Source organism: Aulonocara sp. 'chitande type north' Nkhata Bay, linkage group LG9, assembly GCF_057382095.1.
Source record: "Aulonocara sp. 'chitande type north' Nkhata Bay isolate Kocher_YH1m ecotype deep benthic linkage group LG9, A_spYH_male_GT1.1, whole genome shotgun sequence".
In the NCBI taxonomy this organism is placed as follows: Eukaryota; Metazoa; Chordata; class Actinopteri; order Cichliformes; family Cichlidae; genus Aulonocara; species Aulonocara sp. 'chitande type north' Nkhata Bay.
This window is the reverse complement of record NC_141352.1, coordinates 31,164,212-31,191,371: the sequence shown is the minus strand read 5'-3', so window position 1 is coordinate 31,191,371 and position 27,160 is coordinate 31,164,212. Positions and strand designations below refer to the sequence as shown.

General features: G+C 45.5%; 1 protein-coding gene, 1 long non-coding RNA gene and 12 other non-coding genes across 14 annotated transcripts in view; all 14 read right to left on the bottom strand.

Moving 5' to 3' along the window:
* LOC147322456 (myelin-associated glycoprotein-like) overlaps window positions 1–27,160 on the bottom strand; it is a 164,845-nt gene that overhangs the window by 55,307 nt on the left and 82,378 nt on the right. The window lies entirely within an intron of this gene.
* trnas-aga (transfer RNA serine (anticodon AGA)) lies at window positions 873–954 on the bottom strand. Its single transcript has one exon. It is a non-coding gene; the product is annotated as a tRNA-Ser (tRNA).
* On the bottom strand, window positions 1,530–1,601 carry trnag-ucc (transfer RNA glycine (anticodon UCC)). Its single transcript has one exon. It is a non-coding gene; the product is annotated as a tRNA-Gly (tRNA).
* On the bottom strand, window positions 2,956–3,037 carry trnas-aga (transfer RNA serine (anticodon AGA)). The gene has a single exon. It is a non-coding gene; the product is annotated as a tRNA-Ser (tRNA).
* Window positions 3,613–3,684, bottom strand: trnag-ucc (transfer RNA glycine (anticodon UCC)). Its single transcript has one exon. It is a non-coding gene; the product is annotated as a tRNA-Gly (tRNA).
* On the bottom strand, window positions 5,026–5,107 carry trnas-aga (transfer RNA serine (anticodon AGA)). The gene has a single exon. It is a non-coding gene; the product is annotated as a tRNA-Ser (tRNA).
* Window positions 5,683–5,754, bottom strand: trnag-ucc (transfer RNA glycine (anticodon UCC)). The gene has a single exon. It is a non-coding gene; the product is annotated as a tRNA-Gly (tRNA).
* Window positions 7,109–7,190, bottom strand: trnas-aga (transfer RNA serine (anticodon AGA)). The gene has a single exon. It is a non-coding gene; the product is annotated as a tRNA-Ser (tRNA).
* trnag-ucc (transfer RNA glycine (anticodon UCC)) lies at window positions 7,764–7,835 on the bottom strand. Its single transcript has one exon. It is a non-coding gene; the product is annotated as a tRNA-Gly (tRNA).
* On the bottom strand, window positions 9,196–9,277 carry trnas-aga (transfer RNA serine (anticodon AGA)). The gene has a single exon. It is a non-coding gene; the product is annotated as a tRNA-Ser (tRNA).
* trnag-ucc (transfer RNA glycine (anticodon UCC)) lies at window positions 9,853–9,924 on the bottom strand. Its single transcript has one exon. It is a non-coding gene; the product is annotated as a tRNA-Gly (tRNA).
* Window positions 16,047–16,128, bottom strand: trnas-aga (transfer RNA serine (anticodon AGA)). The gene has a single exon. It is a non-coding gene; the product is annotated as a tRNA-Ser (tRNA).
* LOC147322469 (uncharacterized) lies at window positions 24,935–26,440 on the bottom strand. Its single transcript, XR_015130918.1, has 2 exons — window positions 25,861–26,440; window positions 24,935–25,563 (listed from the first exon to the last, which is right to left on the bottom strand). It is a non-coding gene; the product is annotated as an uncharacterized LOC147322469 (long non-coding RNA).
* trnag-ucc (transfer RNA glycine (anticodon UCC)) lies at window positions 26,609–26,680 on the bottom strand. The gene has a single exon. It is a non-coding gene; the product is annotated as a tRNA-Gly (tRNA).

The window sequence follows — 27,160 nt, the reverse complement described above, 5'->3', positions numbered from 1 at the left end:
TTTAAAATCCCCTCGGAAGCCAGCAGTCTGAGAGCAAAGCACTCTGTTGGGATGATATGGCACTGTGAGATCTTGTAGACAAAATTGGTGGTGATTATTCAAGACCTTGTGTGTGAGGGCAAGTATTTGGATTTTTATTTGGGATTTAATTGGGAGCCAATGAAGAGAGAAGTCCATATGGGGGAAATCTACTCTGTCCTTCCAGTCCCTGACTGTGCTCTGGATGCAGCGTTTTGTAAAACAGTGTAAAGGCTTTTCAGGAAGCTTTTAGGACACTGTGAAAATACTGAATTTGAATAGTGGAGGCTAGAAGTAGTGAATGTATCCTTCCTCTCTATCATTAGATGGAGAGAGTGTACAAAGGCCGGCATAGTGGGTCTGTGGCCACTCTTGCTTGCGCTTTTGCGTGTCTGTCAGCCAGCTGTGGAGAAGAGCAAAGTTTTTACATGCAAAGAGCTGTAGTGAAAAGCAGTGTTCCAAACAATGAAATGTGTCCACTCCTTGTGCTTTTCATGCAGTAATGTTTGAAGCTATTTCTGCTGTTGTCCCATTCCCGGTGAAATCCGCTGTGCCTCCAATCCCGATCCTCTTGCAAAGCAATCAGCATTTGTCAGACGCATGAGTCATTGGCGGTACTCAGACTGGATCCTGGACGACTACACGGGGGAACGTGTGGGGTGGCTAAGAGACCAATTGAAGGATGCCATGTTTACTGAATATGTGCCTAATTTTGTCAGGACATAGCTGGGTCCATTGCTTCTGCGTGCTCTATTTTCACAAGCAAAGGCCTGGCTCTTTCTCCTGGCTCTTTCTCAGGTGATCTCCATGCCTTCTTCTCAAATCAACGTCTGGACTGGCGCAAAACAGCTGACCGTTGTCGACAGGATTCGAACCTGTGCGGGGAGACCCCAATGGATTTCTAGTCCATCGCCTTGACCGCTCGGCCACAACAACCACATTGGGCTGTGGAACTACATACTTGAAAGACATACGTCTTCCAAGTCCTACGCCACACATCTTTCAAGTAGGATGTGCACAACAACGGCCACGCTGGATTGTAAATGCGGTAGCTGCATGACTTTGGTGCGAAAGCTTGTGGTTTTGCAGTTCCGTGAGATTGGTGCAGCACAGCTGCGGTTGAAGCTAGCTGGCTGACATTAGCTTGCTTGTTTGCATGAACAGTAACACACACAGCTGATGATTTTGCCACCGCAAAGAGCTGATCAGTACATGCTTAGTAAAATGTTATCTTCATTCCAAACATTCAGCACAATATTTAAAGTGGGACTGGGTGTCTTTATGAAGAAGTAACGTGTCCAATCCCAGTTTCATGTAAGAAGGTATAGGTATGTAGTGATGAGAAGTCAAAGCCTGTTTGAACAGTGTCTTTCCACAGCAAACGGTAGCAGCGAGGCCGATGAAGAATGCACCTGGCCTGACATTGTAAGCATTTGCAGAAAGAGCGGAGAACGTTTTTAGTGTAAAAAAGTACGCAGCCCACATGCTTGAACAGCACTGCGAGTGGCAACTGCGATGGCCGGGAATCGAACCCAGGTGAACTGCTTGGAAGGCAGCTATTCTTGCCACTATACCACCATCGCTGTGAAAGACTACAACATCACTGATTCATTGTCCGGCTTATACAGATTTTCAGGACAATTAACAAGGTGGGCATTGTGATTACTCGCTTGTCAGGTTCTAAACTGGTCAAAAGGTAGATCACTAAAAAGACTAGTGCTTTCATGCAACTGCACATTTAATCTCATCAGCAAAGCTTCTTTGCTACTCAAGTGTGGCCTCTCACGCATTTAAACTCTTGCGTGATTTTTAGCACCTTGAGAGTCGCAATGGTCACGCGAGTTCTTCAGGTCACAGCAGACAAGGTGAGAATAGGTGTGAATCTGTCTTGGGACGAATCTGGGACGAGGACGTCTTTGGCTCCTCTTTCAAGTTATTGGACTTTGGCAAAAAGGTTTTACGCTTAATTCAAAAATGAGAGCAAGTGTCTGTGTCCCGAATACAAAGTGGGAGCTGGTTCCACAGAGAGGGGCCTGAAAAGTGATGGCTCTGCCTTCCATTGCACTTTAAAATCCCCTCGGAAGCCAGCAGTCTGAGAGCAAAGCACTCTGTTGGGATGATATGGCACTGTGAGATCTTGTAGACAAAATTGGTGGTGATTATTCAAGACCTTGTGTGTGAGGGCAAGTATTTGGATTTTTATTTGGGATTTAATTGGGAGCCAATGAAGAGAGAAGTCCGTATGGGGGAAATCTACTCTGTCCTTCCAGTCCCTGACTGTGCTCTGGATGCAGCGTTTTGGAAAACAGTGTAAAGGCTTTTCAGGAAGCTTTTAGGACACTGTGAAAATACTGAATTTGAATAGTGGAGGCTAGAAGTAGTGAATGTATCCTTCCTCTCTATCATTAGATGGAGAGAGTGTACAAAGGCCGGCATAGTGGGTCTGTGGCCACTCTTGCTTGCGCTTTTGCGTGTCTGTCAGCCAGCTGTGGAGAAGAGCAAAGTTTTTACATGCAAAGAGCTGTAGTGAAAAGCAGTGTTCCAAACAATGAAATGTGTCCACTCCTTGTGCTTTTCATGCAGTAATGTTTGAAGCTATTTCTGCTGTTGTCCCATTCCCGGTGAAATCCGCTGTGCCTCCAATCCCGATCCTCTTGCAAAGCAATCAGCATTTGTCAGACGCATGAGTCATTGGCGGTACTCAGACTGGATCCTGGACGACTACACGGGGGAACGTGTGGGGTGGCTAAGAGACCAATTGAAGGTTGCCATGTTTACTGAATATGTGCCTAATTTTGTCAGGACATAGCTGGGTCCATTGCTTCTGCGTGCTCTATTTTCACAAGCAAAGGCCTGGCTCTTTCTCCTGGCACCTTCTCAGGTGATCTCCATGCCTTCTTCTCAAATCAACGTCTGGACTGGCGCAAAACAGCTGACCGTTGTCGACAGGATTCGAACCTGTGCGGGGAGACCCCAATGGATTTCTAGTCCATCGCCTTGACCGCTCGGCCACAACAACCACATTGGGCTGTGGAACTACATACTTGAAAGACATACGTCTTCCAAGTCCTACGCCACACATCTTTCAAGTAGGATGTGCACAACAACGGCCACGCTGGATTGTAAATGCGGTAGCTGCATGACTTTGGTGCGAAAGCTTGTGGTTTTGCAGTTCCGTGAGATTGGTGCAGCACAGCTGCGGTTGAAGCTAGCTGGCTGACATTAGCTTGCTTGTTTGCATGAACAGTAACACACACAGCTGATGATTTTGCCACCGCAAAGAGCTGATCAGTACATGGTTAGTAAAATGTTATCTTCATTCCAAACATTCAGCACAATATTTAAAGTGGGACTGGGTGTCTTTATGAAGAAGTAACGTGTCCAATCCCAGTTTCATGTAAGAAGGTATAGGTATGTAGTGATGAGAAGTCAAAGCCTGTTTGAACAGTGTCTTTCCACAGCAAACGGTAGCAGCGAGGCCGATGAAGAATGCACCTGGCCTGACATTGTAAGCATTTGCAGAAAGAGCGGAGAACGTTTTTAGTGTAAAAAAGTACGCAACCCAAATGCTTGAACAGCACTGCGAGTGGCAACTGCGATGGCCGGGAATCGAACCCGGATCAACTGCTTGGAAGGCAGCTATGCTTGCCACTATACCACCATCGCTGTGAAAGACTACAACATCACTGATTCATTGTCCGGCTTATACAGATTTTCAGGACAATTAACAAGGTGGGCATTGTGATTACTCGCTTGTCAGGTTCTAACCTGGTCAAAAGGTAGATCACTAAAAAGACTAGTGCTTTCATGCAACTGCACATTTAATCTCATCAGCAAAGCTTCTTTGCTACTCAAGTGTGGCCTCTCACGCATTTAAACTCTTGCGTGATTTTTAGCACCTTGAGAGTCGCAATGGTCACGCGAGTTCTTCAGGTCACAGCAGACAAGGTGAGAATAGGTGTGAATCTGTCTTGGGACGAATCTGGGACGAGGACGTCTTTGGCTCCTCTTTCAAGTTATTGGACTTTGGCAAAAAGGTTTTACGCTTAATTCAAAAATGAGAGCAAGTGTCTGTGTCCCGAATACAAAGTGGGAGCTGGTTCCACAGAGAGGGGCCTGAAAAGTGATGGCTCTGCCTTCCATTGCACTTTAAAATCCCCTCGGAAGCCAGCAGTCTGAGAGCAAAGCACTCTGTTGGGATGATATGGCACTGTGAGATCTTGTAGACAAAATTGGTGGTGATTATTCAAGACCTTGTGTGTGAGGGCAAGTATTTGGATTTTTATTTGGGATTTAATTGGGAGCCAATGAAGAGAGAAGTCCATATGGGGGAAATCTACTCTGTCCTTCCAGTCCCTGACTGTGCTCTGGATGCAGCGTTTTGTAAAACAGTGTAAAGGCTTTTCAGGAAGCTTTTAGGACACTGTGAAAATACTGAATTTGAATAGTGGAGGCTAGAAGTAGTGAATGTATCCTTCCTCTCTATCATTAGATGGAGAGAGTGTACAAAGGCCGGCATAGTGGGTCTGTGGCCACTCTTGCTTGCGCTTTTGCGTGTCTGTCAGCCAGCTGTGGAGAAGAGCAAAGTTTTTACATGCAAAGAGCTGTAGTGAAAAGCAGTGTTCCAAACAATGAAATGTGTCCACTCCTTGTGCTTTTCATGCAGTAATGTTTGAAGCTATTTCTGCTGTTGTCCCATTCCCGGTGAAATCCGCTGTGCCTCCAATCCCAGTCCTCTTGCAAAGCAATCAGCATTTGTCAGACGCATGAGTCATTGGCGGTACTCAGACTGGATCCTGGACGACTACACGGGGGAACGTGTGGGGTGGCTAAGAGACCAATTGAAGGATGCCATGTTTACTGAATATGTGCCTAATTTTGTCAGGACATAGCTGGGTCCATTGCTTCTGCGTGCTCTATTTTCACAAGCAAAGGCCTGGCTCTTTCTCAGGTGATCTCCATGCCTTCTTCTCAAATCAACGTCTGGACTGGCGCAAAACAGCTGACCGTTGTCGACAGGATTCGAACCTGTGCGGGGAGACCCCAATGGATTTCTAGTCCATCGCCTTGACCGCTCGGCCACAACAACCACATTGGGCTGTGGAACTACATACTTGAAAGACATACGTCTTCCAAGTCCTACGCCACACATCTTTCAAGTAGGATGTGCACAACAACGGCCACGCTGGATTGTAAATGCGGTAGCTGCATGACTTTGGTGCGAAAGCTTGTGGTTTTGCAGTTCCGTGAGATTGGTGCAGCACAGCTGCGGTTGAAGCTAGCTGGCTGACATTAGCTTGCTTGTTTGCATGAACAGTAACACACACAGCTGATGATTTTGCCACCGCAAAGAGCTGATCAGTACATGCTTAGTAAAATGTTATCTTCATTCCAAACATTGAGCACAATATTTAAAGTGGGACTGGGTGTCTTTATGAAGAAGTAACGTGTCCAATCCCAGTTTCATGTAAGAAGGTATAGGTATGTAGTGATGAGAAGTCAAAGCCTGTTTGAACAGTGTCTTTCCACAGCAAACGGTAGCAGCGAGGCCGATGAAGAATGCACCTGGCCTGACATTGTAAGCATTTGCAGAAAGAGCGGAGAACGTTTTTAGTGTAAAAAAGTACGCAGCCCACATGCTTGAACAGCACTGCGAGTGGCAACTGCGATGGCCGGGAATCGAACCCAGGTCAACTGCTTGGAAGGCAGCTATGCTCGCCACTATACCACCATCGCTGTGAAAGACTACAACATCACTGATTCATTGTCCGGCTTATACAGATTTTCAGGACAATTAACAAGGTGGGCATTGTGATTACTCGCTTGTCAGGTTCTAAACTGGTCAAAAGGTAGATCACTAAAAAGACTAGTGCTTTCATGCAACTGCACATTTAATCTCATCAGCAAAGCTTCTTTGCTACTCAAGTGTGGCCTCTCACGCATTTAAACTCTTGCGTGATTTTTAGCACCTTGAGAGTCGCAATGGTCACGCGAGTTCTTCAGGTCACAGCAGACAAGGTGAGAATAGGTGTGAATCTGTCTTGGGACGAATCTGGGACGAGGACGTCTTTGGCTCCTCTTTCAAGTTATTGGACTTTGGCAAAAAGGTTTTACGCTTAATTCAAAAATGAGAGCAAGTGTCTGTGTCCCGAATACAAAGTGGGAGCTGGTTCCACAGAGAGGGGCCTGAAAAGTGATGGCTCTGCCTTCCATTGCACTTTAAAATCCCCTCGGAAGCCAGCAGTCTGAGAGCAAAGCACTCTGTTGGGATGATATGGCACTGTGAGATCTTGTAGACAAAATTGGTGGTGATTATTCAAGACCTTGTGTGTGAGGGCAAGTATTTGGATTTTTATTTGGGATTTAATTGGGAGCCAATGAAGAGAGAAGTCCGTATGGGGGAAATCTACTCTGTCCTTCCAGTCCCTGACTGTGCTCTGGATGCAGCGTTTTGGAAAACAGTGTAAAGGCTTTTCAGGAAGCTTTTAGGACACTGTGAAAATACTGAATTTGAATAGTGGAGGCTAGAAGTAGTGAATGTATCCTTCCTCTCTATCATTAGATGGAGAGAGTGTACAAAGGCCGGCATAGTGGGTCTGTGGCCACTCTTGCTTGCGCTTTTGCGTGTCTGTCAGCCAGCTGTGGAGAAGAGCAAAGTTTTTACATGCAAAGAGCTGTAGTGAAAAGCAGTGTTCCAAACAATGAAATGTGTCCACTCCTTGTGCTTTTCATGCAGTAATGTTTGAAGCTATTTCTGCTGTTGTCCCATTCCCGGTGAAATCCGCTGTGCCTCCAATCCCGATCCTCTTGCAAAGCAATCAGCATTTGTCAGACGCATGAGTCATTGGCGGTACTCAGACTGGATCCTGGACGACTACACGGGGGAACGTGTGGGGTGGCTAAGAGACCAATTGAAGGTTGCCATGTTTACTGAATATGTGCCTAATTTTGTCAGGACATAGCTGGGTCCATTGCTTCTGCGTGCTCTATTTTCACAAGCAAAGGCCTGGCTCTTTCTCCTGGCACCTTCTCAGGTGATCTCCATGCCTTCTTCTCAAATCAACGTCTGGACTGGCGCAAAACAGCTGACCGTTGTCGACAGGATTCGAACCTGTGCGGGGAGACCCCAATGGATTTCTAGTCCATCGCCTTGACCGCTCGGCCACAACAACCACATTGGGCTGTGGAACTACATACTTGAAAGACATACGTCTTCCAAGTCCTACGCCACACATCTTTCAAGTAGGATGTGCACAACAACGGCCACGCTGGATTGTAAATGCGGTAGCTGCATGACTTTGGTGCGAAAGCTTGTGGTTTTGCAGTTCCGTGAGATTGGTGCAGCACAGCTGAATGAAGCTAGCTGGCTGACATTAGCTTGCTTGTTTGCATGAACAGTAACACACACAGCTGATGATTTTGCCACCGCAAAGAGCTGATCAGTACATGGTTAGTAAAATGTTATCTTCATTCCAAACATTCAGCACAATATTTAAAGTGGGACTGGGTGTCTTTATGAAGAAGTAACGTGTCCAATCCCAGTTTCATGTAAGAAGGTATAGGTATGTAGTGATGAGAAGTCAAAGCCTGTTTGAACAGTGTCTTTCCACAGCAAACGGTAGCAGCGAGGCCAATGAAGAATGCACCTGGCCTGACATTGTAAGCATTTGCAGAAAGAGCGGAGAACGTTTTTAGTGTAAAAAAGTACGCAACCCAAATGCTTGAACAGCACTGCGAGTGGCAACTGCGATGGCCGGGAATCGAACCCGGATCAACTGCTTGGAAGGCAGCTATGCTTGCCACTATACCACCATCGCTGTGAAAGACTACAACATCACTGATTCATTGTCCGGCTTATACAGATTTTCAGGACAATTAACAAGGTGGGCATTGTGATTACTCGCTTGTCAGGTTCTAAACTGGTCAAAAGGTAGATCACTAAAAAGACTAGTGCTTTCATGCAACTGCACATTTAATCTCATCAGCAAAGCTTCTTTGCTACTCAAGCGTGGCCTCTCACGCATTTAAACTCTTGCGTGATTTTTAGCACCTTGAGAGTCGCAATGGTCACGCGAGTTCTTCAGGTCACAGCAGACAAGGCGAGAATAGGTGTGAATCTGTCTTGGGACGAATCTGGGACGAGGACGTCTTTGGCTCCTCTTTCAAGTTATTGGACTTTGGCAAAAAGGTTTTACGCTTAATTCAAAAATGAGAGCAAGTGTCTGTGTCCCGAATACAAAGTGGGAGCTGGTTCCACAGAGAGGGGCCTGAAAAGTGATGGCTCTGCCTTCCATTGCACTTTAAAATCCCCTCGGAAGCCAGCAGTCTGAGAGCAAAGCACTCTGTTGGGATGATATGGCACTGTGAGATCTTGTAGACAAAATTGGTGGTGATTATTCAAGACCTTGTGTGTGAGGGCAAGTATTTGGATTTTTATTTGGGATTTAATTGGGAGCCAATGAAGAGAGAAGTCCATATGGGGGAAATCTACTCTGTCCTTCCAGTCCCTGACTGTGCTCTGGATGCAGCGTTTTGTAAAACAGTGTAAAGGCTTTTCAGGAAGCTTTTAGGACACTGTGAAAATACTGAATTTGAATAGTGGAGGCTAGAAGTAGTGAATGTATCCTTCCTCTCTATCATTAGATGGAGAGAGTGTACAAAGGCCGGCATAGTGGGTCTGTGGCCACTCTTGCTTGCGCTTTTGCGTGTCTGTCAGCCAGCTGTGGAGAAGAGCAAAGTTTTTACATGCAAAGAGCTGTAGTGAAAAGCAGTGTTCCAAACAATGAAATGTGTCCACTCCTTGTGCTTTTCATGCAGTAATGTTTGAAGCTATTTCTGCTGTTGTCCCATTCCCGGTGAAATCCGCTGTGCCTCCAATCCCGATCCCAGTCCTCTTGCAAAGCAATCAGCATTTGTCAGACGCATGAGTCATTGGCGGTACTCAGACTGGATCCTGGACGACTACACGGGGGCACGTGTGGGGTGGCTAAGAGACCAATTGAAGGATGCCATGTTTACTGAATATGTGCCTAATTTTGTCAGGACATAGCGGGGTCCATTGCTTCTGCGTGCTCTATTTTCACAAGCAAAGGCATGGCTCTTTCTCCTGGCACCTTCTCAGGTGATCTCCATGCCTTCTTCTCAAATCAACGTCTGGACTGGCGCAAAACAGCTGACCGTTGTCGACAGGATTCGAACCTGTGCGGGGAGACCCCAATGGATTTCTAGTCCATCGCCTTGACCGCTCGGCCACAACAACCACATTGGGCTGTGGAACTACATACTCGAAAGACATACGTCTTCCAAGTCCTACGCCACACATCTTTCAAGTAGGATGTGCACAACAACGGCCACGCTGGATTGTAAATGCGGTAGCTGCATGACTTTGGTGCGAAAGCTTGTGGTTTTGCAGTTCCGTGAGATTGGTGCAGCACAGCTGCGGTTGAAGCTAGCTGGCTGACATTAGCTTGCTTGTTTGCATGAACAGTAACAGACACAGCTGATGATTTTGCCACTGCAAAGAGCTGATCAGTACATGCTTAGTAAAATGTTATCTTCATTCCAAACATTCAGCACAATATTTAAAGTGGGACTGGGTGTCTTTATGAAGAAGTAACGTGTCCAATCCCAGTTTCATGTAAGAAGGTATAGGTATGTAGTGATGAGAAGTCAAAGCCTGTTTGAACAGTGTCTTTCCACAGCAAACGGTAGCAGCGAGGCCAATGAAGAATGCACCTGGCCTGACATTGTAAGCATTTGCAGAAAGAGCGGAGAACGTTTTTAGTGTAAAATAGTACGCAGCACACATGCTTGAACAGCACTGCGAGTGGCAACTGCGATGGCCGGGAATCGAACCCGGGTCAACTGCTTGGAAGGCAGATATGCTCGCCACTATACCACCATCGCTGTGAAAGACTACAACATCACTGATTCATTGTCCGGCTTATACAGATTTTCAGGACAATTAACAAGGTGGGCATTGTGATTACTCGCTTGTCAGGTTCTAAACTGGTCAAAAGGTAGATCACTAAAAAGACTAGTGCTTTCATGCAACTGCACATTTAATCTCATCAGCAAAGCTTCTTTGCTACTCAAGTGTGGCCTCTCACGCATTTAAACTCTTGCGTGATTTTTAGCACCTTGAGAGTCGCAATGGTCACGCGAGTTCTTCAGGTCACAGCAGACAAGGTGAGAATAGGTGTGAATCTGTCTTGGGACGAATCTGGGACGAGGACGTCTTTGGCTCCTCTTTCAAGTTATTGGACTTTGGCAAAAAGGTTTTACGCTTAATTCAAAAATGAGAGCAAGTGTCTGTGTCCCGAATACAAAGTGGGAGCTGGTTCCACAGAGAGGGGCCTGAAAAGTGATGGCTCTGCCTTCCATTGCACTTTAAAATCCCCTCGGAAGCCAGCAGTCTGAGAGCAAAGCACTCTGTTGGGATGATATGGCACTGTGAGATCTTGTAGACAAAATTGGTGGTGATTATTCAAGACCTTGTGTGTGAGGGCAAGTATTTGGATTTTTATTTGGGATTTAATTGGGAGCCAATGAAGAGAGAAGTCCATATGGGGGAAATCTACTCTGTCCTTCCAGTCCCTGACTGTGCTCTGGATGCAGCGTTTTGTAAAACAGTGTAAAGGCTTTTCAGGAAGCTTTTAGGACACTGTGAAAATACTGAATTTGAATAGTGGAGGCTAGAAGTAGTGAATGTATCCTTCCTCTCTATCATTAGATGGAGAGAGTGTACAAAGGCCGGCATAGTGGGTCTGTGGCCACTCTTGCTTGCGCTTTTGCGTGTCCGTCAGCCAGCTGTGGAGAAGAGCAAAGTTTTTACATGCAAAGAGCTGTAGTGAAAAGCAGTGTGTTGTAACTTTATGCAGTGTTGCTCCAACTGCCCGTGTAGCGTGTGTTGTGGTCAACAATAACTTTAGACCAAGCACAGAGGACTGAGACGAGGCTATGGTGGAGGTCCAGACTTTTACTCCATAAGCTCAGAACACATACAATAACACAGTACCACCTACTGGTGGGAGGTAGTAATAGCTGCTGCTTATTACAATATACCACATCCCTCTTTTCCGAGATAAAGATACTACCTCTTAACTCCAATATTTTGTAACATAAATGCACCTTTTAAATCGTAGGAACATTAACAATATTATATTCTTGAGACATTAAGTAGAGCACACCTCAGATTGCTTGTCACTTGAGCAATGCAAATACACATCAGTGTAGTGTTTTGAAACAGATGAACACATGACAGATTAGATAAGACATGTCAAAATGAACATATGAAACATGACATATTTTCCCTCTTTTCCAACAAGACAGTTATCTAGCTTGTACAGAACAACGCAGGTACAGGATAGAGTGACTTTAAGTTTCCCAATCACTTAGTCTCTATACCTGGCAGGGCGTATTATTGCTCGGCCACTGCGTGTGTAACATGTGGGTGTGTTGTCCATACTTGCAGGACTAGAGTTTTGTGGGGTGTCATTTGCTGGTGGCTCCACTGGCTCTTGGGTGTGAACGGACAGTTCATCTGGGTCCATGGGTGTGTCCTTGAACAGACTTGGGTGTATTTTCCTCAGATGTCTCCTGTTCCTCCTGAGCACTTTACCATCTGGTGTTTGCACAGTGTAGGAGCGTGGTTCCTCTCGCCGATGAGTTACAACAGCTGGCTCCCAACCGCGCCTTGTTTGCATGTGCACAGTCTCGCCTGGGGTCAGAACAGGCAATGGTCTTGCGTGCTGATCATAGTGGCGTTTCCGCTTTGATTGCAACCTGCGCACTTTGTCGTGAATGTTCCGTGGGGTTGACTGCCTCAACACAGCACTGGTGCATGGCAGGGTGCTGCGGAGAACCCGTCCCATCAACATTTGTGCAGGTGACACACTAAGTCCTGTGACTGGAGTGTTCCTCAAAGACAACAGCACTAGATGTGGGTCTGTTCCAGTCCGTGCGGCTTTCTTAAGTGCATGTTTGACAGTCTTTATGGCTCGCTCCGCCATGCCATTCAAAGAAGGAAAGCCGGGACTGGAGAAAGTTAGCTTTATCTCCCAGGATGCTGCAAACGATCTCATCTCGTGGCTGGCGAATGGAACATGATCGCTCACTATCTCTTTGGGAATTCCGTGTCTTGCGAAGACTGATTTCATCTTCTGAATCACAGAGTGTGCCGTTTTGTCAGGTAAGTTAAGAACTTCTGGATATTTTGATAAATAATCCACTAACAAAAGATATGGATGATCGTTCAGTTCGAAGATGTCTGCTCCGATTTTCATCCATGGCAGCTCTGGAATCTGGTGTGGAATAAGCGGTTCAGCCTGGTTCTTTGGCTGCATTTGCTGGCATTGTTCACACTTTTCAAGCATGGTCTCTATGTCGCGTGACATGCCAGGCCAGTACAGCACTCTTCTTGCTTTGGCTTTTGTGCGCTGCACGCCTTGGTGGGCAAGGTGCAGCTTCTCCAGGATCACACGCCTGAAGCTTTGGGGTATTACGATCTTGTCCCCGATCATAATAATGTCATCGTGGAAACTGATATCGTGTCTCATAGGCCAGTAGCTGTGGAGTGTTTTGTCTAAACTCTTCCTTCTGGGCGGCCATCCGTTGAAGTGTCTTTCGCGCACGGCTTGTAGTACGCTGTCTGCTGCCACTGCTTTTTTCAGGTCACACAATGTTTTCTCGCTCAATGCTGCTGTGGCCTCCAGAGCATACACAACTCTTTCATCATTTGCGTTTTCACTCACGTTTCCGTCGTCACTGGTAGTTGTGGCACGTGAGAGTGCATCGGCTATGAACATGTCTCTGTGTATGTGACGGTGAGATCATATCTCTGTAGTTGCAGCAGCATTCCTTGTAGCCTCGCTGGTGCCTTGCATAGCGGTTTGCGCACTATCGCCTCCAGGGGTTTATGATCAGATTGCACTGTCACTGGTCTTCCATAGACATACTGGTGGAATCGTTTATCGGCAAACACAATGGCTAGCAACTCTTTTTCTATTTGTGCATACCTTTTTTCTGTGTCTGTGAGTGCTCGTGACGCGTAACACACAGGTTGTCCGTCTTGTAATAGGCATGCGCCCAGCCCATTTTTTGAAGAATCGGCCTGCAGTGTTAGTGGTTTCTTGTGGTCATAAAATCTCAACACTGGAGCTTGTGTGAGCGTCGACTTGAGCGTCTGTAACGCTACTGTGTGATGTGGCTGCCACTGCCACACTGTGTCCTTCTTGAGTAGCTGTCTCAAAGGTGCTGTGAGCGATGCTTCATTTTGGATGTACTGTGCCAAAAACTTCGTCATTCCCAGCAGACGCTGAAGGCTTTGTTTGTCTTCTGGAGTCGGCATGTCGACAATAGCTTTGATCTTTGAAACATCTGCTTTCTGCCCTGCTGCTGTGATGATATGGCCCATGTATTTCACTGTGTCAACTTTGAACTGAATTTTGTCCTTGTTAAACTTCACGTTAGCTGCTCTTGCTTTCTCCATGACCTTCTGCAGGATTTCATCGTGTTCGTGCTCTGATGTAGCTGCAATTATCATATCATCTGCAATGATAAATACACCAGGAATGTTGCCGAAAGTCTCACAATTCTTTTGTTGAAAGACCTCGCTGGCTGATTTGATCCCGAATGGGAGTCGGAGGAAGCGATATCGGCCCCAAGGTGTATTGAAGGTACAGAGCTTTGATGACGGCTCGTCCAGCTTGATCTGCCAGTATCCATCTTTTTCATCCAATATGGTGAAGATGGATTTTCCTGCTAGCTTGCTGCGAACGTCCTCGTGTGTGGGAATGGAGTAGTGCTGGCGTTTAACTGCTTGGTTCAGATCACAAGGGTCCAAGCACACCCTTAGTGTTCCGTTCTTCTTCTGTGTGGCGACAAGACTGTTGACCCAATCTGTAGGCTCATTGACAGGCATTATGACATCTCTGTTTTGTAAGTCCTGTAGCGTCTTCTTCAGCGCATCCATTATGGAGAGTGGCACGTTCCTGCATGCGTGAATCACAGGTGTTGCATTTGGGTCAATATGTATGTGGTGAAGTCCAGGGAACTCACCTAAGCCTGTGAACACATCAGCGTACATCTCCACAAGTTCTTCCGAGGTAGAAGGTGGTTTAGCTGATTTCGGTACAGAGGATGTCATGGCAAGGGTCTCAACTCGTTGCACCAGATGGAGCTCTTCACAAGCTTGTCCACCTAGGATCGGTTTATCTGCATGGCTTGATACAAGAAAGTCAAACACAGCCTTGTGCTTCCGTGCTTCACACTCAAGAGACACCACACCATCTGCACGTATGTGGGCTCCACCAAAAGCTATGAGTACAGTCTTTGTGGGCTGTAACCGAGGCATATCTGGTAACTCGTCATAAACTGATCTGGGGAGCACATTTGCGTCCGCACCTGTGTCTAGCTTGAAGGTGAGTGGTACGTCTCCGATTGTCACACTTTCATGCCATTTGCCAGTCTTGTGCTTGTCGCTGGATACCATGCCGATGTATAGTGAATCGCCATCAGTTTCAATGTTGTTAATAGTTTTTGTTTTCTTGAAGTGTCTACTCTTCTCTGCGCTAGCTCTGCACACTTTTGAGAAGTGGTTATTTTTCCCACACTTGTGACATTTTGCCCCATAGGCTGGACACTGTCGGAATGCGTGTTTGTTGCCGCATTTGTGACAAACTGTTTGTTTGTCGTTGCTCAGTTTGTTTTTACTGTGTCCTGATTTAATGTATCCTGGCATTTTTCTTAATGCGTCCACTGACGTGTCTTGGGCTGCAGTTATTGACTGCATGGCCTGAATCTGTGACTTGGCCACTTCTGCTGATCTGCATATTTCTATCGTCTTGCGCAGTGTGAGGTCGTTGTCACGAAGCAATCTCTCTTTTAGTCTTGCGTCACTTATGCTGAACACCAATTTATCCCTGATCATGTCGTCCTCATTGATCCCAAATTCACAACTTTTACTTCTCTGACGGAGTTCCGTGACATATCTGTCCACTGTTATATCCGCCGACATTGGGTATGACCAGAACTTGTGGCGTTCAAAAACAACGTTCTTTCGTGGACTACAGTATTCCTTAAACGTTTTCAAAATGTCCGCCATTGTCAGTGCGTCTCCGGTCGGGGTCACTGTGAGCGTGTTGTACACTTCAAGCGCTTCTTCGCCGATAGTGTGGAGAAGAATGGCTATTTTAACCTTTTCATCCTTCACCAACGCACCCGTAGCAGTCATATACAGTCCGAATCTTTGTTCCCATCTGCGCCAGGTCTCAGATAAATTGCCTGTGAGCAGTAGCGGTGATGGTGGCTTGAATTGCTCCATGCCGTTAGCAATGGCTACTGTTAGCTAATCTACGGCTAGCTTACTCACGTCGCGGTCCCTGTTCACACGGTCTTGCCGACTTCTGACACCATGTTGTAACTTTATGCAGTGTTGCTCCAACTGCCCGTGTAGCGTGGGTTGTGGTCAACAATAACTTTAGACCAAGCACAGAGGACTGAGACGAGGCTATGGTGGAGGTCCAGACTTTTACTCCATAAGCTCAGAACACATACAATAACACAGTACCACCTACTGGTGGGAGGTAGTAATAGCTGCTCCTTATTACAATATACCACACAGTGTTCGAAACAATGAAATGTTTCCACTCCTTGTGCTTTTCATGCAGTAATGTTTGAAGCTATTTCTGCTGTTGTCCCATTCCCGGTGAAATCCGCTGTGCCTCCAATCCCGATCCCAGTCCTCTTGCAAAGCAATCAGCATTTGTCAGACGCATGAGTCATTGGCGGTACTCAGACTGGATCCTGGACGACTACACAGGGGCACGTGTGGGGTGGCTAAGAGACCAATTGAAGGATGCCATGTTTACTGAATATGTGCCTAATTTTGTCAGGACATAGCTGGGTCCATTGCTTCTGCGTGCTCTATTTTCACAAGCAAAGGCCTGGCTCTTTCTCCTGGCACCTTCTCAGGTGATCTCCATGCCTTCTTCTCAAATCAACGTCTGGACTGCCGCAAAACAGCTGACCGTTGTCGACAGGATTCGAACCTGTGCGGGGAGACCCCAATGGATTTCTAGTCCATCGCCTTGACCGCTCGGCCACAACAACCACATTGGGCTGTGGAACTACATACTTGAAAGACATACGTCTTACAAAGTCCTACTCCACACATCTTTCAAGTAGGATGTGCACAACAACGGCCACCCTGGATTGTAAATGCGGTAGCTGCATGACTTTGGTGCGAAAGCTTGTGGTTTTGCAGTTTCGTGAGATTGGTGCAGCACAGCTGCGGTTGAAGCTAGCTGGCTGACATTAGCTTGCTTGTTTGCATGAACAGTAACACACACAGCTGATGATTTTGCCACCGCAAAGAGCTGATCAGTACATGGTTAGTAAAATGTTATCTTCATTCCAAACATTGAGCACAATATTTAAAGTGGGACTGGGTGTCTTTATGAAGAAGTAGCGTGTCCAATCACAGTTTCATGTAAGAAGGTAGAGGTATGAAGTGATGAGAACTCAAAGCCTGTGTGAACAGTGTGTAACACAGTAAGGGGAATTGTTGAAAAGAATATATCAATGGGCCAATAGGCTCGACTATAGGAGCACAGGGGTGTGTTCAAATGAGACACAGAGACAAGAATGTAACTCAAAAGAACCAGCCAACTTTAGTGACATAAACCATAAGGTTGACAAGCACAGGTTAAAGACACTTTACAATGGTAGAAAGGAAACTTACAAAAATTAAAAGAAAAGTAAAACACAAACTACTAAAGCAATGACTTGGCCAAGTGTTATTTTTGGTTTTCAATGTTCGGGTTTCAATGCTCGGGTTTCAATGCTCGGGTGCACCCTAGTAACCTGACTCCTTAACTCTTATAGAAACAGATTACACAAATCCAATGTACATTCAAATGAAAATCTCACACTCTTTTCACATGTGGAGAATGCTCTACACAACAGCTCATTATTTAAAGTCCCAAATAAACAATGTCCAAGGGGTAAAGTCCAAAAAATTCCCAGGGTGTGAAAGAAAATAGGGATGAAAGAATGTCAGTCAGTGGTCTTATGTATAACCAGCTGTGCGTGAAAGTGTGAGTGATACAGTCCTACCACACCGCAAGGTGCAGCAGATCATCAAGTGGAAAAGAAGCGAATCTCAGTCTCTCTAAGTCCAGGTGGGAAGGCTCGCCATCTATTTCACTGGAGGAATCCTATTTCACTGGAGGAATCCACCTCAGGAACAATTCAGCATACAAAAAAAAACCTGACCTGTCAACAGACAGGGTCAGAAGAGCAATTCAAATATTAATTATGCTGTTCTAGCTATAATTCACAACTTAGGATTTTGTTTAAATCACATTCAACATAAATTTGCAATAAAAATACTCAAATTTGCAAAAATAAAACATCTCTCTTACACAAACTATGCATTAAACCAAGTCAGTGCATATGCATATATGTCGCATATGCGGCAATTATTAATCAAACAATTGAGATTAATTCAGTTTCTCAACGATAAAATGTGAAACAGACATGAACTAACTGAGACATACAACATGTGCTCACCGATCTCAGCGCATCACGGCCGAAGACAATGGCATAGTGTCTCTCGGTCGGAAAATGCAGGGCTCTAAATAACGTAACAGGACATGTTGTTTTCTCTTTAATAACCGTAATACGACATGAAGGAAAAATAAACATAAGTTGCGCTTCAAGTGTTACCTTACTTCTGGAAGCAGATTGAGATGAACTTCCAGGCAGTTGATAGCAACCAGAGCTAACAAAGGCTAACAGTTTAGCTCCACGCGGTACTTTTTAAAGTCACCAGAAAAATGCAGCATTTGCCTGCTTACTCACTGTGGCTACTTTTAACATGAAAGGTAGCTGATAACCAGTGAACTTATGTGCAACACAGTTGGTTGCAACTTATATCTAATACTTTTTTTTCCAGCTCAAAAGCTTCAGTCTCTCTTTTCTCCTGCCAGCACGCGACTACCTCCACACATAGCAGCAAACACAGAGCACGTAGGTGGGACATACAGCGGCAGACTGCTCTCCCATTGGTCAAAACATACTGGGACCTGTGCATTTCGATTGGTTGGGCAGGCTGTCCATCTCTCCTCATATCAGTCCTTAAAGTGGTACCCTCATTGTATGTGGGTTACACCCTCCCCTCTTGATGGTATGCCCGTCCCTGGGCATCTGCAGGGTGGCACTGAGTTACACTGCTTTGACCTTTCCAACATAATTACTAGTTGGATCTTCAAATCCATTTAAAGAGCTAGTCAATGCCTCACTTAGGCCTTGAAAAAGAGAATTCACCACCGTTATCAGAGGATTCCCAAGTGTCACATAATGCAGTCTCTTGGGCTTTGCTTGCAATCTGTTAGAACGACGAAGAGATGGCTCAGCATCTTGAAGTCCATTATTCTGGATCATCACAGGTTCAGGCTGTTCAGTAACAGGTCTGTTCACATCACTTAATCCTTCTTCACATGCTGCATCAGAGCTCATCCCATCATCTTGAGGAGCTTCCTCAGACTGCTGCAATTCTGAACTTTGAGGAAGTCCTTTGGCTGAGTCAAGCCCATGCAGTATGTTTGCTTCAGGTGAGTTGTCACGTTCAGGTGAGTTGTCACGTTCAGGTGAGTTGTCACGGTCAGGTGAGTTGCCATGGTCAGGTACATCCTGAATCATTCCTTCACCTTCCTCTACAAGGGATTCAGTGGCAGGAGGATCAGGTGGAAGTGAAACTGTAGGCACCTCTGGTTCTGCTGATCTTCTGACCACACAAGGAGGTTTACTCAACTTGTGAGTTTCATGTACTGGGACATATACGTCGGACTTTGATGTAATGAGAGGGCGAAATGTCCAATCAGATACATCATCCATATCAGAGGGAATTTCATCTTCCCCCTCGACAACAGAACACTGCCTTGTTCTGGGTCTCCTGTTTGGATGGGTTTTGACTGTCTCGGGTTCTGCAGCTGCTGACAGAAATCCACATGGGAGAAGCAAGTCACGATGTAGAGTCCGCACAGGTCCATCTTTACCCTCAGGTTTAACTGTGTAGACCGGCATTTCTCCAGCTCGCTTAAGGACAATGTAAACATCCGTTTCCCACTTATCTGCCAGCTTATGTTTTCCACGCAGCTTCACATTTCGTACAAGAACTCTGTCTCCACTCTGCAATGTTGATTCAACCACTCGTCGGTCAAATCTGGCTTTGTTGCGACCTGCATTCTTTTGTGCATTATTGGTGGCAATCCGGTAGCTTTCTTCCAAACGAGATTTTAGGTTACCGACGTACTGGGAATGAGTCTGCTTAGTAGCATTAGTGGGCAACCTAAAGATTAAGTCAATGGGCAGTCTTGGTTGCCTCCCAAACATCAATTCATAGGGGGAAAATCCAGTCACGTCACTCTTCGTACAATTATAAGCATGTACCAGAGACTTGACGAAGTCTCTCCAGTGGAGTTTATCTGACCGATCCAGTGTCCCAAGCATCTGGAGAAGAGTGCGGTTGAATCTCTCAACCGGATTCCCTCTAGGGTGGTAGGGGGTTGTACGCACTTTCTTCATGCCAGTAAGTTCACAGAGTTCCTTGATGGTCTTTGATTCAAAGTCAGGACCCTGATCACTAAGAAGCTTTTCGGGAAAACCATAATGGACAATGAAGTTGTCCCAGAGACACTTTGCTACAGTCTGTGCTCGTTGATTTGGAGTTGGCACTGCCACAGCATACTTTGTGAAATGGTCAGTTATGACCAATACATCTTTCGTGTTTGAGCGATCTGGCTCTATTGATAAAAAGTCCATGCACACTAGTTCGAGAGGTCTGCAGGTCTTAATGTTTATCAATGGAGCAGCTTTCTCTGGAGGCGTTTTTCGACGAATACATCGCTCACAAGATTTGACCATTTTTTCTATGGTCATGTGCATTTTCGGCCAATAAAATCTGGCCCTTGCCAAGTCTACTGTTCGTTCGACTCCAAGATGGCCCATATCATGATGAAGGCTTGTAAGTGCTGTGGCTCTTAGCTCCTCAGGGAGCACAAGCTGATATGAGGTGTTGGGACCATCTTGCCGCTTACGGTAGAGCACTCCGTTCTGTATTTCAAGCCGATTTAACTCTCTGAGTAACAGGGGAAGTTCTGGTAGCTCTAACCTAAGGCTGGGAGGTGGAGTTTCGCCAGTCTCCAAGAGTACAATCACTGCATTGATAGCAGGGTCCAATGTCTGCTTTTGCCTCAACTCCTTCTCAGAAATTGAGTGGACAATGGGAAGCCCATCCACTTGCTCCTGTTGGAAGCAGTCGGGAATAGCTGTGGACTGGTGAGTGAGGGATTCAACTAAGGTCAACCCAGAAGTGGTGGATCCAACATTAGCTACGGCTGAGGTGACCATATGGCGCTCACAAATAGCCTGAATTACATCCAAGGGAACAGTCTCTGGACTCTCAGGGTTGCTCAGATGGTACAGTGTGAACTGCCGGATTCTCTCACTCTCCTTCTTAGATGCATAATCATCCTCTGGTGGACTGTGAGGACGGCGCGAGAGCGCATCAGCATCCAGATTTTGTTTTCCCGCTCTGTACTGAAGACTAAATGAATAGGTGGAAAGACTGGACAGCCACCTATACCCTGTTGCATCAAGCTTTGCAGAGGTCAAAATGTATGTAAGAGGGTTGCTGTCAGTCACTACTACAAAGTCTGTACCATATAGGTAGTCAGAGAATTTTTCCGTGACTGCCCACTTAAGGGCCAAAAACTCCAGCTTATGGGCTGGGTACTTTCTCTCACTCTTTGAAAGACCACGACTTGCAAAAGCTATGACCCTGGACTGTCCATCTTGTACCTGATATAAGGCAGCACCAAGGCCAATGGTACTGGCGTCCGTATGTAAAACATATGGAAGCTGGGGGTCTGCAAATCCCAAGATTGGAGCGGAGGTTAGCTTTGCTATTATTTGGTCAAAGGCCTCCTGACATTGAGGTGTCCAACGCTGACCAAAGGGTTCCTTTGGGTTGCGATACTCTGAATTTGCGTGTGTCCTTGGCTTGTTGTTCCGCTTCCTAATTGGTGGGTAGCCCGAGGTTAGTTCATTAAGTGGTCTGACAATGACAGAGTACCCCTGAATAAACCTTCGATAATATCCAGCAAATCCTAAAAAGGACTGAAGTTCCTTAAGATTTGTGGGGATGGGCCAGGTCTTTAAGGCCTCAACTTTGTCAGGGTCAGTCTCTACTCCTCTTGCGGAAACAATGTGACCAAGGTATTTTACCGAGGTCTGAAAGAATTTGCACTTTTCTGGTGCCAGTTTCAAGCCATATGACATCAGTCGTTGCAGGACATGTTTCAAACGCTGTTCATGTTCCTCCAGGGATGATGAGAAGACAATCAGGTCATCAATGAACACCAGAACCTCTTTGAGATTCATATCTCCTACACACTTCTCCATCAATCTCTGGAACGTCGAAGGCGCATTTGTGATCCCCTGGGGCATCCTATTAAATTCCCAAAATCCAAGTGGGCAAACAAATGCGGTCTTATTCTTGTCCGCTTCCTCCATCTCGACCTGGTAGTATCCAGACTTGAGGTCTAGGACCGAAAACCACTTAGAACCTGCAAGAGCACTGAATGCATCTTCCAATTTTGGAAGGGCATAAGCGTCTTTGATGGTCTGCAGGTTCAGCTTTCTGTAGTCTACACACAGACGAACAGAGCCATTCTTTTTACGAACGACAACAATGGGGGAAGCAAACGGGGACTCAGATTCTCGTATAACACCAGAATCAAGGAGTTCCTGTAGATGTTGTCTCACAGCATCCACATCATTGGGGTGTATGGGACGTGCTCTTTGTTTAAAGGGTGTCTCATCACTGAGTTTGATATGGTGTTTGACTTTGTCAGTGTGTCCAAAGTCCAATTCGTTCTGAGAGAAGACATTTGGCATGTCGTTTAACATGTTTGTAACTCGTTCCTTCCATTCAGTGGGTAAGGGCGAATCTCCAAAATCAAAGCTCAGTTCTGAGGAAGACTTAGCTTGAAATTTAGAGCAGTCTGGTTCTCTGACAGTTTGCTCTTTGTGTAGCACTTGCAAGATAGCATTAACATCTGCCAAAGGTGTTTTGGGGGGTATGACAATGTCATGGTTGGTTTCATTTCTCACTACGACAGGGAGAAGACACTGACGTTTGCGTGGTAAAGTGACTGCAATTGCTGAAACTAGCAAGCCATTTGGTAGTGAAGAAGCTGAAGGATGTTCAAGGACAGCATCTCTTTGCATGTTCACGGGATTTACATTGACAGAGGCCTCCAGGACAACAGTCTGTCCTGCAGGAACGACTGCAGGCATCTTACCTGTCAGTTTTGCACAACCAAGGCTACCAGAGTTAAAGTTTCTTTGTCGCATCTCAAGTATTTGGAGAACTGCTTGATACCCATTAAGCAAAGGCTGAAAGGGTGAAAGCTTCTGGTAATTAGCATAGAGGGCATCAAGGGTGTTTGTGCCTATGAGTACCTGCTCATGGGCTGTAGAGCGGAGATGGGGGATAACCAAGGCCAGAGTGTGAACATCAATATCAGAGCCTACAAACTCTTTAGGAAAGGTGATGGTAAGCTCAACATATCCTAAGTAAGGGACAGACTGGCCATTGGCACCCTCCACTTCAAGCAACTCATTTAAGGGATGAATGGTCAGATCTGCAAGATGTTCTTCATAAAAAGACTGGGGTACAGTTGTGACTTGTGAACCCGTGTCCAAAAGACAGTTTGTGTCTCTTCCTGCAATAGTTACTTGAGCTGTGGTCTTAGTTCCTACAAGGCCATGTGGAAATTTTGATCCTTCCACTTTAACGTTTTTAATGGCAGGTTTCAGGATTTTGGGACTGACATTGCGAGACTCCACTCCCATATGTCCCTCTATGGGAGTAGGCTTCAGTTTAAATGTGCCTCACTTCGAGAAGCATTAGAGGCTTCCCAAGCAGCCTGTTTTTCTTTCAGCTGTCTTTTCTTAGCTGCTACAAGGGAAGGGTTTGGCGCTTTATCACAAACTGAGACGACATGGCCATCCTCCCCACACTGGAAACAGTACCATGGACGTGGTCTACTGTTAGCTTTAAATGTGGAGGGATGCTGACTGGCCACTTTTGGTTTCACACCGTGGGTGTCAGGTGTGACGGACCTCGCTTTTTGCTGCTTAGGTTGTTTCGTCTTATGATTCTCAGATACAAGACTGTTAAGCTGAATGCTGAGGTCAGCAACTTGTTGCTTTAGCGTCTCAAGATCAGATTTGTCCACCAGATTATTGGTGGTGTGAGCGAGTTGCACGTGTGACGTGGCGTGCTGCTTTCTAGAGTTTTGGGCAGACTTAGCATGACTAAAATGCTGCCTCATGCGGCTCAGTTTTGCAGCCTGTTTATCTTCTTCTGTCCTAAGAAGAAGCAGCAGCTCTGCAAAGGAAGGTGGGTTTTCTTTTTTTTGTTCTAGCTGAAGATCGATTATTAGTGCATTCTCCCAACAACCTCGAATGAACTGCTTTAAGAGCTGTTGGTTAAAATCATGAGCGGACACACCACCACGTCTCATGGCTCTACTTAATGCAGTGTGCAGCCTCTGCAGGAAAACAGAAGCTCTCTCTCCATCATTTTGAAATGTGCTCATGAACCTAGCATGCAGCTCATCACCATCTTCGACTGTTCCGTAGGCAGAGTCAAGCAACTCAAGATAAGCAGAGGGTCTAGACTGTGGACTCAGATGTTTAATCATCTCGGAAGCAGGAGGAAGCAGACTGTCAAGTATACGATGTGTGCAGTGCAGATCAGACACAGAAGGATCTCTAATAAGGATTTCAACACTAGCTCGCCACGTATCATAATCTGCCTCATGGCTAGGACGTGGGCTCTTGCCCGAATAAGCCCTGAGTCTACCAGATGATGCGAACTGGGGTGAGCTCTCATTGCTGCGCACTACATGCTCAACAACTACTCGCTGAACAGCAGTTGGATTAACATCAATTATGGGGCTAGAAGCGGCCCCAGAAGAAGCTGGAAGAGTCTGTGAGGGGCTGAAATCAGTCAGGTTTTCACTGAAATTGGGAGAGGTAAGAGATTTACTTGCGTTATTTGGTGATGTCAAAACTGTGGAGTCTAGAGGTACACCTGATTGAGGGTCCTCAGAAAATGAAACGTCTCCCTTGCTGGTTAAGTCTTTCTGTGGAAGTGGGCTCTGTACAGTTGAGGATTCTGGACCAGTTTGAGATGACTGGGAAATAGCACTTCCTGCCGATGAAACCAGATTTTTAAGTTCTTCCTTTAACATCTCCTCTAATGAATTTCCACTCAGTTTGGCAATTTCACGGAGCTGTTCCATGTACATTTTAGTGGCTTTGTTTCTGGCATCAAGGGAGTAAACACTTCCTAAGGCCTTTAACTCATACATGATGCCTGCTTGGGTTGTACTTGGAAGCCGCAGAGGTAACAGTGGCTCCAATGTGTGCATGGCAGTCTCATGTGTAAACTCGATGATCATGTGCTTATGGTAATCTGACTCAGGATCGTCTAGACGAAAGTAACGGTTGATGGAACCATATTTTTGGAGGAAAGTGGACACTTCCTCATCAGTCTCTGATCCTGTGAGCCCACTAACAACTACAGAATTGGGAATTCTGACGGATTCACTTAGTACAACATCCATTTTCTCTCTAGAAGTTGTAGCTCAGATTAAGCACTTTTAAACACCACACACAAATTGTCTAGCACTTAAACACACACAACCATGCTCCTGGCTGGCTCGCCAAAGCTCTCACTGTAACACAGTAAGGGGAATTGTTGAAAAGAATATATCAATGGGCCAATAGGCTCGACTATAGGAGCACAGGGGTGTGTTCAAATGAGACACAGAGACAAGAATGTAACTCAAAAGAACCAGCCAACTTTAGTGACATAAACCATAAGGTTGACAAGCACAGGTTAAAGACACTTTACAATGGTAGAAAGGAAACTTACAAAAATTAAAAGAAAAGTAAAACACAAACTACTAAAGCAATGACTTGGCCAAGTGTTATTTTTGGTTTTCAATGTTCGGGTTTCAATGCTCGGGTTTCAATGCTCGGGTGCACCCTAGTAACCTGACTCCTTAACTCTTATAGAAACAGATTACACAAATCCAATGTACATTCAAATGAAAATCTCACACTCTTTTCACATGTGGAGAATGCTCTACACAACAGCTCATTATTTAAAGTCCCAAATAAACAATGTCCAAGGGGTAAAGTCCAAAAAATTCCCAGGGTGTGAAAGAAAATAGGGATGAAAGAATGTCAGTCAGTGGTCTTATGTATAACCAGCTGTGCGTGAAAGTGTGAGTGATACAGTCCTACCACACCGCAAGGTGCAGCAGATCATCAAGTGGAAAAGAAGCGAATCTCAGTCTCTCTAAGTCCAGGTGGGAAGGCTCGCCATCTATTTCACTGGAGGAATCCTATTTCACTGGAGGAATCCACCTCAGGAACAATTCAGCATACAAAAAAAAACCTGACCTGTCAACAGACAGGGTCAGAAGAGCAATTCAAATATTAATTATGCTGTTCTAGCTATAATTCACAACTTAGGATTTTGTTTAAATCACATTCAACATAAATTTGCAATAAAAATACTCAAATTTGCAAAAATAAAACATCTCTCTTACACAAACTATGCATTAAACCAAGTCAGTGCATATGCATATATGTCGCATATGCGGCAATTATTAATCAAACAATTGAGATTAATTCAGTTTCTCAACGATAAAATGTGAAACAGACATGAACTAACTGAGACATACAACATGTGCTCACCGATCTCAGCGCATCACGGCCGAAGACAATGGCATAGTGTCTCTCGGTCGGAAAATGCAGGGCTCTAAATAACGTAACAGGACATGTTGTTTTCTCTTTAATAACCGTAATACGACATGAAGGAAAAATAAACATAAGTTGCGCTTCAAGTGTTACCTTACTTCTGGAAGCAGATTGAGATGAACTTCCAGGCAGTTGATAGCAACCAGAGCTAACAAAGGCTAACAGTTTAGCTCCACGCGGTACTTTTTAAAGTCACCAGAAAAATGCAGCATTTGCCTGCTTACTCACTGTGGCTACTTTTAACATGAAAGGTAGCTGATAACCAGTGAACTTATGTGCAACACAGTTGGTTGCAACTTATATCTAATACTTTTTTTTCCAGCTCAAAAGCTTCAGTCTCTCTTTTCTCCTGCCAGCACGCGACTACCTCCACACATAGCAGCAAACACAGAGCACGTAGGTGGGACATACAGCGGCAGACTGCTCTCCCATTGGTCAAAACATACTGGGACCTGTGCATTTCGATTGGTTGGGCAGGCTGTCCATCTCTCCTCATATCAGTCCTTAAAGTGGTACCCTCATTGTATGTGGGTTACAAGTGTCTTTACACAGCAAACGGTAGCAGCGAGGCCAATGAAGAATGCACCTGGCCTGACATTGTAAGCATTTGCAAAAAGAGCGGAGAACGTTTTTAGTGTAAAATAGTACACAGCTCACATGCTTGAACAGCACTGCAAGTGGCAACTGCGATGGCCGGGAATCGAACCCGGGTCAACTGCTTGGAAGGCAGCTATGCTCGCCACTATACCACCATCGCTGTGAAAGACTACAACATCACTGATTCATTTTCCGGCTTATACAGATTTTCAGGACAATTAACAAGGTGGGCATTGTGATTACTCGCTTGTCAGGTTCTAACCTGGTCAAAAGGTAGATCACTAAAAAGACTAGTGCTTTCATGCAACTGCACATTTAATCTCATCAGCAAAGCTTCTTTGCTACTCAAGTGTGGCCTCTCACGCATTTAAACTCTTGCGTGATTTTTAGCACCTTGAGAGTCGCAATGGTCACGCGAGTTCTTCAGGTCACAGCAGACAAGGTGAGAATAGGTGTGAATCTGTCTTGGGACGAATCTGGGACGAGGACGTCTTTGGCTCCTCTTTCAAGTTATTGGACTTTGGCAAAAAGGTTTTACGCTTAATTCAAAAATGAGAGCAAGTGTCTGTGTCCCGAATACAAAGTGGGAGCTGGTTCCACAGAGAGGGGCCTGAAAAGTGATGGCTCTGCCTTCCATTGC